The sequence below is a fragment of the Sciurus carolinensis genome, chromosome 11, assembly GCF_902686445.1.
Source record: "Sciurus carolinensis chromosome 11, mSciCar1.2, whole genome shotgun sequence".
Classification (NCBI taxonomy): domain Eukaryota; kingdom Metazoa; phylum Chordata; class Mammalia; order Rodentia; family Sciuridae; genus Sciurus; species Sciurus carolinensis.
In genome coordinates this window covers 5352099-5364128 of record NC_062223.1, presented here as the reverse complement: position 1 = coordinate 5364128, position 12030 = coordinate 5352099, and positions in this window count along the sequence as shown.

Below are 12030 nucleotides of genomic sequence, written 5' to 3'. Positions count from 1 at the left end.
CACCAAAGCCTTGTTGGTCAGCTCCTTCCTTCAGCTTGATTCCATTCATCCATTCACTTACTCCCCAAATCTGCATTGAACACCACTGTATGCCAGGCACTCTTCACCATGCGGGCCACAGAGCCAAGCGCAGGATCACCAGGCAGAGGTACCTTAAATAGAGAGGCAAGGGGCCAGGGGCCAGGGGCGTGGTAGCAGGCCTTCAAGGGGACTGGTGGGAGCTGCAGGAGCAGCTCCAGAGACTTTCCAGTGGGGCCCTCAGCTAATCTGAGAGAAATTTGCTTTCAAAGGACTCTGTATACAGCAAGTGCTCAATACAGAATGGATGGATGGCAAGGGAGGTAGAGGGACAAATGCCACCACCCTACATTCCTCAAGCTGATGTCTCTCCAAAGAGGGATGGCAAGTGTCCCTTATGGACGGGATGCCCCAACAGCAGGGCTAGGGCCACTGTCCCCTGCTTTCACCCCACGGGCAGCTCCTGGTCCATCCTCACCTTGCCCAAGCCCCAGCTAGCCTCCCCATGTGTGTATAAGGACTGGCAGCTCGGGCCTGCCCTTCGCCAGCAGGCCTGGGGAGGGGCCCATGGTAGTCCAGGGGCTCTGCCAACAGTTTCTGGGCAGACCCAGAGCAGGGTGGCCAGTGAGGCCCAGATTGTATTTTTGATGAATTCCATTCTCTGAGCGTCCCCGAATGTGGGTGTCCCTGCAGGACAGAGGTCCAGGGCCCTTTGTCCCTGAGTCATGTTGTCTGATGACACTCCACCAGGGGCCCTGGCACCCGTGTGCCCTGCATGTGGGCGAGCGCTGGACGAGCAGCCTAAGCATGCTGAGGTGAAGGAGGCCGCGTGCCTGTGAGGACCAGGGTCTCCCTGGGCACTTTTCTCACCCGTGAAACCGGACATTCCTCCCGTCTCAGGCCTGGCACAGAGGGAGCACGCGAAGGGCAGGCTGGCGGGCCACCACTGTACATTGCTCCACCAGCCCCCTCGTGGCCTCTGTGCACCCGCCCCTCCTCTCCAAGATGCCACTCTGACGGGAAGACAGGGCTGTGTGTAGGAGGGGTGTGTGCATGTGCAAAGGAGTCCTTTTGTGACCACAAAGGGCTTGGGGACCCTCCTGTCCCCGCTCTGGAGAAAGGCAGGCTGGGAGCAACTAGACATGTCGGCCTGCTAATTGTGCCCCCAGAAGAGCAGTGGGAGAACCGGCTGCCACCCCGCGGGGACACAGCTGCTGCCGACTGACCGGCAGAGTCACACACCCGCTCCCCCCCAGGTCCCAGCCCAGAAGCCCAGGCTGGAGAGGGAGCTGCTCCCCCTGTGTTGGCTTTGGTACGAGGCTTTGGTCTGACCTCACGCAGACTCCTGGTGACACCGTGCTCCTCACTCTCCACTCAGACACCTCCTGGGGACGGCCTGCGCTATGGAAAGTCTGTCTGGACCTCAATCTAGGGCTCGAAGTCAGTTCTCCAAAGTGAAGGAAAGACATATATAAGTTTGGGGCCGATGGCACTTGCTCTGTGGCTAGGGGTCAGCTTCAACAAACCTTCAAGGGTCCCCTCCACTGGCTGCTGAGCCTGGCCCTCCCCACCAGCTGGGTGTGTTGGTGCCTCCCCAGCCCTGGCAGGGCCCCCATAAGACAGCCTACCACCCACCACCCTCAGTAGATCCTCCCATGCACCCCTCCAGCCAGGCATCTGTTAAGCCACCGAGTCTTTTGTTGTGGGTGCTCCTGGAACTCAGAGAGCAGAGTGTGGGAGACCCAGAGTAGGTGGCCTGTCCCAGATCCTTCAAGCCATGGTGGGCAGTTCCCAGCTGGGGCCTTTATCTCCCAGCAGGAGCTCCCAGCCCAGAATGACAACCAGCAGGGTTTGCCCTCTAGCAGGACACAGCACAGGGACAGAGCTGGGAGTTGCCCCAGTTGGGAATGGGCTCCAGGCAGCAGGTGAACAGGCCAACTCAGGATGGTGGGGAGGGCCGGGTAACAGACAGCAGCACTCAGGAAATGAGCAGGGGAGGAGACAGGGGTGACTCAGCTAGCCTGTGGTATTTATTGTGTGCCTACTGAATTCCTAGCTTTGCTTGGTGCCAGTGTGGGGGAGGCCAGAGGAGTGGAAGTCAAGGCCCCCAATCTCTGGAGATGGTGACCTTGTCTGTGAGGTACATGGACCCAGGGGGTGACCACATGGAACTTGCATGCCATGAGTGCTTGAACCAATCCCAACCCCCATGGCTACCCAGAGCTTGTGAGAGAGCTGCCTCTGCTCTGTGTGTGGCATCATGGGACCAGGAGCTGACTCATCCATCTTGGTGAGTCCAGCCGCCGAGAAGTCAATGAGTGAGTGGGTGGATATGTGGATGGTTGGACAGGTAGATACATGGATGGATGGTGACAGGTGGTTAGACAGATGTGGATGGCTTTATGGATGGATGAGCAGGTAAACTGACAGGTGGCTAACTGACTGGTTGGCTGGGGATACTTGGGTAATAGATATGTGGATGAGTGGGTATTTGGATGGATAGATGAGTGGGTAGGTGGATGATGAGGTGCATAGGAGGTTGGCTCGCTGGCTGGCTGGGTGGATGGGTGGATGGACCAATAAATTGATGGATGGTGATAGATGTGGAGACAGAAGCATGCATGGTGGATGGGTGGATGGTGATGAGTACGTAGACAGAACTGTGAATGGTTTTATGGATGGATGAGTATGTGAATCGAGGGGTGGCTGGCTGATTGGAGATGCTTTGGTAGATTGATGCATGGATAGGTGGGTACATGGATGATTGGATGGATGCATGGATGGATGGATGGATGGTTGAGTGGGTGGATGAGTGGGTGGATGATGATGGGTGGGTGAATAGATCAATAAATGGATGGTGGTGATGGATGAGGAGATAGACACACGAATGGGTGGGTGGATGGATGGATGGATGTGCATGGATAAATATGTACATGGATGGATGTGAGTAGAAGCCTGGGTGGATGGTGGTGGTTATATAGTTAGATATAAGGATGAATGCATGAGCAGATGGGTGGATGAATGGATGGGTGGGTAAGTGAATGGATGAGTGAGAGGATGGGGGGGTGGATGGATGAATAGACTGATGTTGCTGGGTGAGCAGGTGGGTAGACGAACAAGTGGATGGGTAGGTGGATGGAAGGAGGGAGGGATGATGAGTGGAGAGAGGAATGAATGGGTTAGTGGTTGGATAGAGGATGAAAGGATCAGGGTGAGTGGGTACGCAACATGGACAGATGGTTTGTGGGTGGGCGGAAGAGTGGTTGAATGGGTAAACCAGTGGATGGGTGAATGATGGACAGGTGGATGGCTGGAGATGGATGAGTAGGTCAATGTATGGTTATGGACATGAGATGAGTAGGTGAGTGAGAGGGTGGACAGAGAGACACACATGTGGACCGTCCTTCCTTGTTATTTTCAGAAATCTCACCTTCTCCATGAGGTCTTCTTTATGGTTTAGATGTGGCATCCCCAAAAAACTCACGTGTGAGACATGCAGGAAGGTTCAGAGGAGAGATGACTGGGTTGGGAGTCTTAACCCCTCCGTGATTTAATCCCCAGATGGGATTAACTGGGTGGTAGCTGATGTGGTGTGTGCGGCTGGAGGAGGTGGGAATCGGGCTGTGGCTGTGGGTGTTTATTGTTCCTGGTGAGTGGAGTCTGCTTCCCATGACGGGAGCTGCTTCCCTCCGCCACACTCTTCTGCCATGATGTCCAGCCTCACCTCGAGCCAGACCAGTGGAGTTGGCCTTCTATGTACTAAGAGCTCTGAAGCCGCAGACCCCAGGGAAGCTTTTCTCCTCCACAGTCACGCTGGTCGGATCTTTAGTCACAGCAGTGGAACAGCTGACTACGACATCGTCCCAGACCAGCTCGTTAAAACATGGAACCCATCCTCTGGGCCTCCCGTTCGCTCTTTCCCACTTCCTCTCACTGGGGTCCGTCCTTGTTGGTTGTCTGGGCTTCCCCGACACCTACTGCAGTATCTGGCACACAGCATCGCTCAGACAGTCTGCTGTGTGACTGAGGAGTCCCCAGGTGATCGGACGGCCGGAAGCAGGGTGGTGCTCCCTCAGCCCCACACAACACAGATGCCCAGAGCATGGCACGCCGAGGGCACGCGACGGGCACTTACACACCTGCAGCCTCCACACACAGTGTCCAAATGCAAAGGTACACACAGATTCCATCCACACGCACTCGAAATATGCCCATGACAAATAATGCTGGGATACACACACACACACACACACCGTCCACACACAGGCACACACAGTGTATTCACACTGATACACACAGTGTCCACACTGAAACACACACTGTCCACACACAGTGTCCACACTGACACACACACTGTCCACACACAGGTGTCCACACTGACACACTCACTGTCCAAACACAGCTGTCCACCCTGACACACACACACACACACACACACACCGTCCACACACAGCTGTCCACTCTGACACACACACACAGAGCTGTCCACTCTGGCACACACACACACACACACACACACTGTCCACTCTGAAACACGCACACACACACACACACTGTCCACTCTGACACACACACACACACACACTCCACCCTGACACACACACACACACACACACTGTCCACACACAGCTGTCCACTCTGACACACACACACAGAGCTGTCCACTCTGGCACACACACACACACACACACACACACACTGTCCACTCTGAAACACGCACACACACACACACAGCTGTCCACCCTGACACACACACACACACACACTGTCCACTCTGACACACACACACACACACACACTGTCCACTCTGACACACACACACCGTCCACACACAGCTGTCCACTCTGACACACACACACACTGCCCACTCTGACACACACACACACACACACACACTGTCCACCCTGACACACACACACACACACACTGTCCACTCTGACACACACACACCGTCCACACACAGCTGTCCACTCTGACACACACACACACTGCCCACTCTGACACACACACACACACACACACACTGTCCACCCTGACACACACACACACACACACTGTCCACCCTGACACACACACACACACAGCTGTCCACTCTGACACACACACACACACACTGTCCACTCTGACACACACACACACACAGCTGTCCACTCTGACACACACACACACACACACGCACACTGTCCACCCTGACACACACACACACACAGCTGTCCACTCTGACACACACACACACACACACTGTCCACCCTGACACACACACACACACAGCTGTCCACTCTGACACACACACACACACACTGTCCACCCTGACACACACACACACACAGCTGTCCACTCTGACACACACACACACACACACACACACTGTCCACTCTGACACACACACACACACTGCCCACTCTGACACACACACACACACACACACACACACACTGTCCACCCTGACACACACACACACACTGTCCACTCTGACACACACACACACACTGTCCACTCTGACACACACACACACTGCCCACTCTGACACACACACACACACACACACACTGTCCACCCTGACACACACACACACACACACACTGTCCACTCTGACACACACACACACACACTGTCCACTCTGACACACACACACACAGCTGTCCACCCTGACACACACACACACACACACACACACTGTCCACCCTGACACACACACACACACAGCTGTCCGCCCTGACACACAGGCCCACGCTGGCCTGCTCTCAGGCCTCCCTGCTGTCTGGCCTGGGGTGCGGTCTCTGCCCAGCAGGTCCTGGGCGCTGTCCTGGGCTCGTCCACCCTGCGAGGTGCTCGTTTCACTCTCTCTTCCTACTGACGCCTCCTGGAGCCCAGGTCCCTGAGGTCACCCTGAGCCAGCTCTGCGTGGCGCACACTTGGGGGACCCCCGTGCAGGTGCGCACCGTCCAGGATGGACACGCCTCGCACGGACGCGTGTGGGCCCCAGCCCAGGCCCGGGGGCCAGGCAGCCGCTTGGCCTCCTCCTGCTCCTGATGGCCAGAGTTGGCCGCTGCTCTCTTGTGCTGCCCCGAGCAGCCCTTCGCTTGCAGGGCTGCCATGGGGCCACCGGGCCCACTCCACGCCAGCTGGGTGGGCTCCTTCCTGCAGCCCCAGAGCGCAGGACGAGGTGGCAGTCCCAGAAAGCCGGGCCTCGGGGCTGGCCATGCAGCCTGCTGGCCTCCAGCCCCACCTGCAGAACAGGACCAGGTCGCCCTTCCGGGGCCCGAGGGTCCAAGGAGGGCAGCAGGCACAGAGGCGGCCACTGCAGGTGCTGCACGGGTTCCTGCCTTGAGTGCCTTCCCTGTCCCTGCCCTTCCTGGTCCTCCTCCAGGGACAGGCCACAGACAAGGCTCCAGCCTGCTGGACTCTGATCCGGCCTGGGGAGAGCCTGGCCCTGTCATGAGGGACAAGGACCCACGTGAGCGGCTGCAGACTGGAAGCGCCACGTGGGAAGGAGGCTGGCCCTGCGTGCTGAGGTGGGCTGCAGGGAGTCCTGGGACAGGGCAGCAAGGACACAGCAGCTTCCCGGGGCAGTCGGAGGGCTGGTGCCTGGCCACCTCCGTGTGGGTGGCCTTCAGTGGTGGGGAAGGGACGGGTCTCTGCTGGCCCCTCTGAGCTCTCGGCCTCCCCTGCTGGGTGTTCAGGACTGGTCGAGGCCTTGGAGGGCGGCTCCCTCCTGCAGAGCTGGCCTGCAGCCCTGCTGTCCCCGACCAGTGGTGGTCAGCAGTGAGGTGTTGGGTGGACTCTCCTCAGCATCGGTTCTTGCTGTGGAGGGGCCCGGGCTGCCTGCCTCCCTCCCACCTGAGTCTGAACTCCTCTGTGTGGTCCCCAGGGAGCCTGAGTCCTCCCTGGCCGGAGCCTGGTGGTGGACCCGGGAAGGGGCTGCCTGTGGGGACAGGTAGGAGCCAGCCCAGGCCTAAGGGCCCCCGTGCGGGTGCTCAGGCCCCCGGGGTTCTGGCCCTCCTGGACAGCAGGGCTGCCTCCTGCCCAGGGCCTGAGAGGGGCCACACAGGCAGCTGGCAGGCACTGGGGGTCTGGAAGGGGCCTACTGCCCAGAGACAGAGGCCTGGTGGGGGTCAGAGCCAGGCCCTGCTCTGTGAGTGTGACCCTCCCAAGAGGAAGTTCCCTCATGGGGCCTACCTGGGCCACTCTAACAAGGGAGACCAAGCCACTGCAGGGCAGGCGGGCGAGGCTGGTTTTGTGGCCAGCTGGACGTACTCCCCTTGGGGCAGTGCACAGTCCAGGGAGTGGGTGGGCAGCCAAGTCCCGCCTCACCCCCAGCGGCCCCCACATGCACTCACTGACCCACCCAGCCACTGCCAAGCTGGTGCCCTATGCCAGCGCACTCTGGGCTCAGGAGCAGTGAACACCCAGTGTCCACAGTCCCAAGGGGGAAGCAGCTGCAGACAAGCAGAGGAAATGAAAGGTCATCTCAGATGCAGGGCACGCTGAAAGATAGCACAGGGCACGTGGGGAGAGCTCGGGAGCCCTGGGATGGGTGGTGAGGACCAGGAGGGTCTTCGAGGAAGGACATGGAGGCCGGTGGTCAGGCAGCAGAAACCAAGTTGGAAGCTTCTTTCAGTTTCATTGTTAGGGTGACAGGGAGTCATGGAGGGTTCCAGGCAGGAAGAAGCACGAGACCGGGATGTCCAGAAGGGGGCTGCCGCCAACCCTCAGGCCAGCAGGTCAGCGGCGGGCTTTCGAGGGGGGGTGGCGCAGGATAGAGGGTGCATTGGGAAGGGCTGCCTCCACTCCCACAGACTCGGAGGTTCCTGGGGACCCCTCTTCACGTACACCCGACACCAGCAGCAACCACAGTAGGACCAGGCTCCAGGCTGGCAGGCTGGCCTTCCAGGTCCCAGTGGACGCCTTCCAGTGCCCAGGCCGAAGGTCAGCACCTTCTGCAAAGGCCCTGAAGAGGAGCCTTTCCACTCAGAACTGGACCCACCGGGCCTCAGGCCCCATAGGCTTTGGGGTCCCTGTCCTGGTTTCCCATGTACCAGTGGCTGGTACTGGGCATTCGACCTGAAGGCCCCTGTAGCTACTGGGGACCTCAGATGGCCCTTCTCTTGGGGCCTGGGCTCCGGCTGTGCTGGGCACTAAGGGGCATGCCCAGCCTGCCCACAGGTGCCACTGGGGAGTGACCTGAGCCCTTCCGCCCAGGACAAAGCCTGTGGGCCTCGCCCGTGGTCCTGGGGCGCCCTCTGGTGGCGGGTGTTGGGTCCTGGCCGCCGTCCCCCTGGGAAGGGCTGGCTCCTGAGGCCACTGTGCAGGCTGTCCCAGTGTCACCCGACTCCAGGAGGCTGGACCGTGCGGATCCCCACTCTGTGGACAAGCTGAGGCCAAGAGGGTGAGGGGTGGGGGGGCACACAGCCTGAACCAGGGCTGCGGGCTGCAGAAGGCGTCTGCCCACCGCCCTCCGTCCTGCACCTGAGTCGGGGACGGTGCCCAGGCAGCACCCAGAGCAGCTGCCTGATGGTGAGTGGAGGCCATCCACCAGCGCACCCAGAGCTGCTCTCACGGCCTCTGGGGACCGCAGGGGAAGGACGGTCCCTCTGCCCGCCTGTCCTTGGGACAGCTGGTCCTGCGCCCAGGCATGGCCACTGGCCCTTGGGCAGCTCCCATTCTCACTTACTGGGGAAATCGAGGTTGGGGGGAACTGGAGCCAGGGGCCCCGTCCCACCTGGTGGTGGGGTTCCACCCTAGTGGACTGGTCCAGGCTGGGGCCCAGGCGGGGCCCACGGCAGGACTGGCAGCAGCAAGCACTATTCCCCAACTGGCCTGGATGTGTCCTGGGGCCACGGCCAATCAGACCGAGGAGGCTTGGCCTTGGAGCCCCGCGGTTCACCAGCTTCCTGGGCCGCATTGGCTGCCCAGGCGCCAGGTGTGGGTGGGTGGGGAAGGTGAGGAGAGGAGGGGAAGGTGCCCCAGGCACAGCTGCGGGTGACGCTCCAGCGCGGCAGGTAGGCCCACCCACAGGCCCCAGGGCACAGCGCGGAAGCCCCTCTCGCCCAGGGTGGGCAGGGGAGCCGGGCCAGGGCTGTGCGGCGGCCTCTGCCTCAGCCCCCTTGTCTGTGGCAGGCACAGGGCGCCTTCTTCCTGGGCTGTGGAGGAGCAGGCGGCCACAGGTGAGGGAAGGGCCTGCCCAGGGATGGGAGGGTTCGGGTGGCTGGCGCCTCACCAGTGGGGACACTTCAGAGGGTGTCCGCCGCAGCCTGGGGAGGCAGGCATGCTCAGGGTCAGCGAGGGGCAGCAGGGGGAGCTGTGTGTGCACGGACACCCTGCTGCAGGGACATGGGCAGGCCACCACCTTGTGCCCACCATGTGCAGGACCTACCTCTGCTTCCACTCCCACAACTCTTGGGCAGGTGACCCAGGAGTCCAAAGGAGCTGCCAAAGCCAGAGCCGGGAGACAAACTGGACTGGGACCTGGGGCCCAGCACTGGCTCTGCCCACGCTGGCCCTTCCTTCCCCGGGGCTGCCCTCTGCTTGGGCTGTCTCGGGGCCAGCCTCCAGCTAGCCTGGCCATCTGCCCTGCAAGAGCCCCAGCGCTCACTGCCAAGGCCAGGCATCTGCCTCGGCTCTGCCCCTCCGGAGTTCTGGGCCCAGCAGCCTGCGGGACCCCCAGTTGCCCCGGCTCCCCCACCCCTCGGGGACATGCAGGGAGGGGCCTTGAAGACCCAGCACCTGCTCATGCAAATCCCCAGCCATTTGCATGCCCTCCCTCCTAGTGGCCCATTTGCCTGGGCCTGGCACCGGTCCAAGTGCCCCTCGGCCCCTGGGCTGGGAAGCCAGTGTGGGGTGGCCGCCACGGCCTAGGGAAGGCGAGACTGCTCTCATCCCCGCTTCAGGGGTAGGGGAGCCGGGCAGCAGCTCTCCCATGGCCAGGACACCCACCACCTTCCTTACCAGGGATGAAGGGGACCCTTCCCTGGCCTGAGGCTCACGGGGTAGCAGAGGATGTTGTCCTCGCTGTACCCCAGGGACCCTCCTTGGAGCCTCTGGAGGGAGCAGCCCTGCCACTCCTGGATCTGAGACTTCCTCCTTTGGGACTGCGGGAGACCCGTTTCGAGGAGCTAGGCATCCGGGCTTGTGGTTCTTTGCCGGGGTCCTGTCTGCCCCGCCCCTGGCCAGGTCTTATCCTCAGACCCCAGTTGAAAACCATGAAACCACTTCTGCCAGCTCAGAAAGGCCACATGCAAACCCTGCCCCTCTGTGGGCCCTGGACGCCAGCTTCCTCTCTGGAACTGGGAAGTGGGAAGGATTTGCATTCCCGGGGACAGAGGCCAGTGGGGTGGTGACAGCCTGAGAGAGCCTGTAGGCCTGGCAGATGAGGGTGCCCAGCTCAGGAGGACGGGGACCCAGAAGGGCAGGGCCGGCCAAGCTGCAGTCCATCTTGGTCAGTGGCCACGTGGGCAGCTGACATAACAAAGGGTGTCTGAACATGACAGGAACTTACCTCACAGTCCTGGAGGCACACGCCTAAGCTAGGGCGTGTAGGGCCACATTCGCGCTAAAGTTTCCCAGCGAGGGTCCTTCTGCCCCGGCCAGCCTCTGGGGCTCCAGGCCTAGGCCCCAGCTTCTGCAGTGCACCTCCGTCTCCACACCCTCTCCCTGTTGTGTCTCTGCGCCCAAAACCTCCCTTTCTGTAAGGACACCACTCACAGGGAAGAGGCTCCCCTCCGCTGCAGGACCTCATCCTAGTGTATCCTTTCTTTTTCTTTTTTCCTTTATCTTTTTACGGATTGAACGCATCCATAAAGAGCTACATCCCCAGCTCCCCCTTTTTAATGTTTTGATACAGGGTCTCCCTAAGTTGCCCAGGTTGGCCTGAGTTTGTGATGCTCCTAAATCAGCCTCCCAAGCAGCTGGGATTACAGGCGTGCGCCACAGCACCCAGCATTAATGACATTTTTATTGGGTATTGGACTCTAGGAACAATTACAATGTCAGGGGAGGAGAAATTGCCTATTCATCGTTAGAAACTCGGAAGATCAACGCTAAAAGTTCATTTGATCAAGTTCAAAATGATCCGCATGCAGTTTCTCTTTGTGTCTATGCACAAAAGGGCAGAGGTATCAGAAGGGCAGTTTCACTTCCAGCAAGTGTGCCAGCCAAAGCGTATCTTTTTTTTTTTTTTTTAAGTACTGGGTTTTGAGCCCAGGAGCACTTAACCACTGAGCTACATCCCCAGCCCTTTTTATTTTGAGACAGCTAAGTTGCTTAGGGTCTCACTTCATTGCTAAGACTGGCCTTGAACTTGTGATCCTCCTGCCTTGGCCTCCAGAGTTGCCAAGATTACAGGCAGTAGCATCTGAATACCTCAATCACATCTACAAAGACCCTATTTCCAAAAGGCACACCCCAAGCTACCAGGGGTCAGGTCTTGGATGCATACTTTTGAGGGGACACGTTCTTCTGGGGAACACAGTCCCTGTGCTGGGTCCAGCAGCATAGTGGGGAGGAACTCAGCCACGGCCTCACCCTGAGGCCAGCTCCAGGAGGTGCAGAACGCATCCCTGGCCTTCTGAGGTTACCCTGTCCACCTCTGCTGTCCCCCATGTCACAGGCAGCTGCTAGCTAAGAAACTCAGGTTTCCCAGAGGCCATCTGTGGTCAGACACTGTCTGCTGAACCTGGGAGACTGCTCAGCTGGTAGGAGGGAGCTGGGGGCAGTCTTGGTAGGACAGGGTGCCTGGTCCCTCCTGGAGTGGACCTTTGCCCATGGAGTGTCCTGGCCCCAGTGGGGCACCAAGGCATGAGGAGGAGCCTTGTGCTCACAAGACGATGTTTTCAGAAGACGCTGTGCATGGGTCCAGCTCAGCTAAGGCTGATGCTGGTGGATAGGTGACACCAGGCACCTGGTCAGGGACCTTCTGGGCATCTTGAGGGACCAGGCTCTAGGTCACATGGGCTAGGCCCTTTGGGTCCCTGCTGCGAGGAGTGAGGCTGGGCCTGGCTTTTCCAGGTTGCC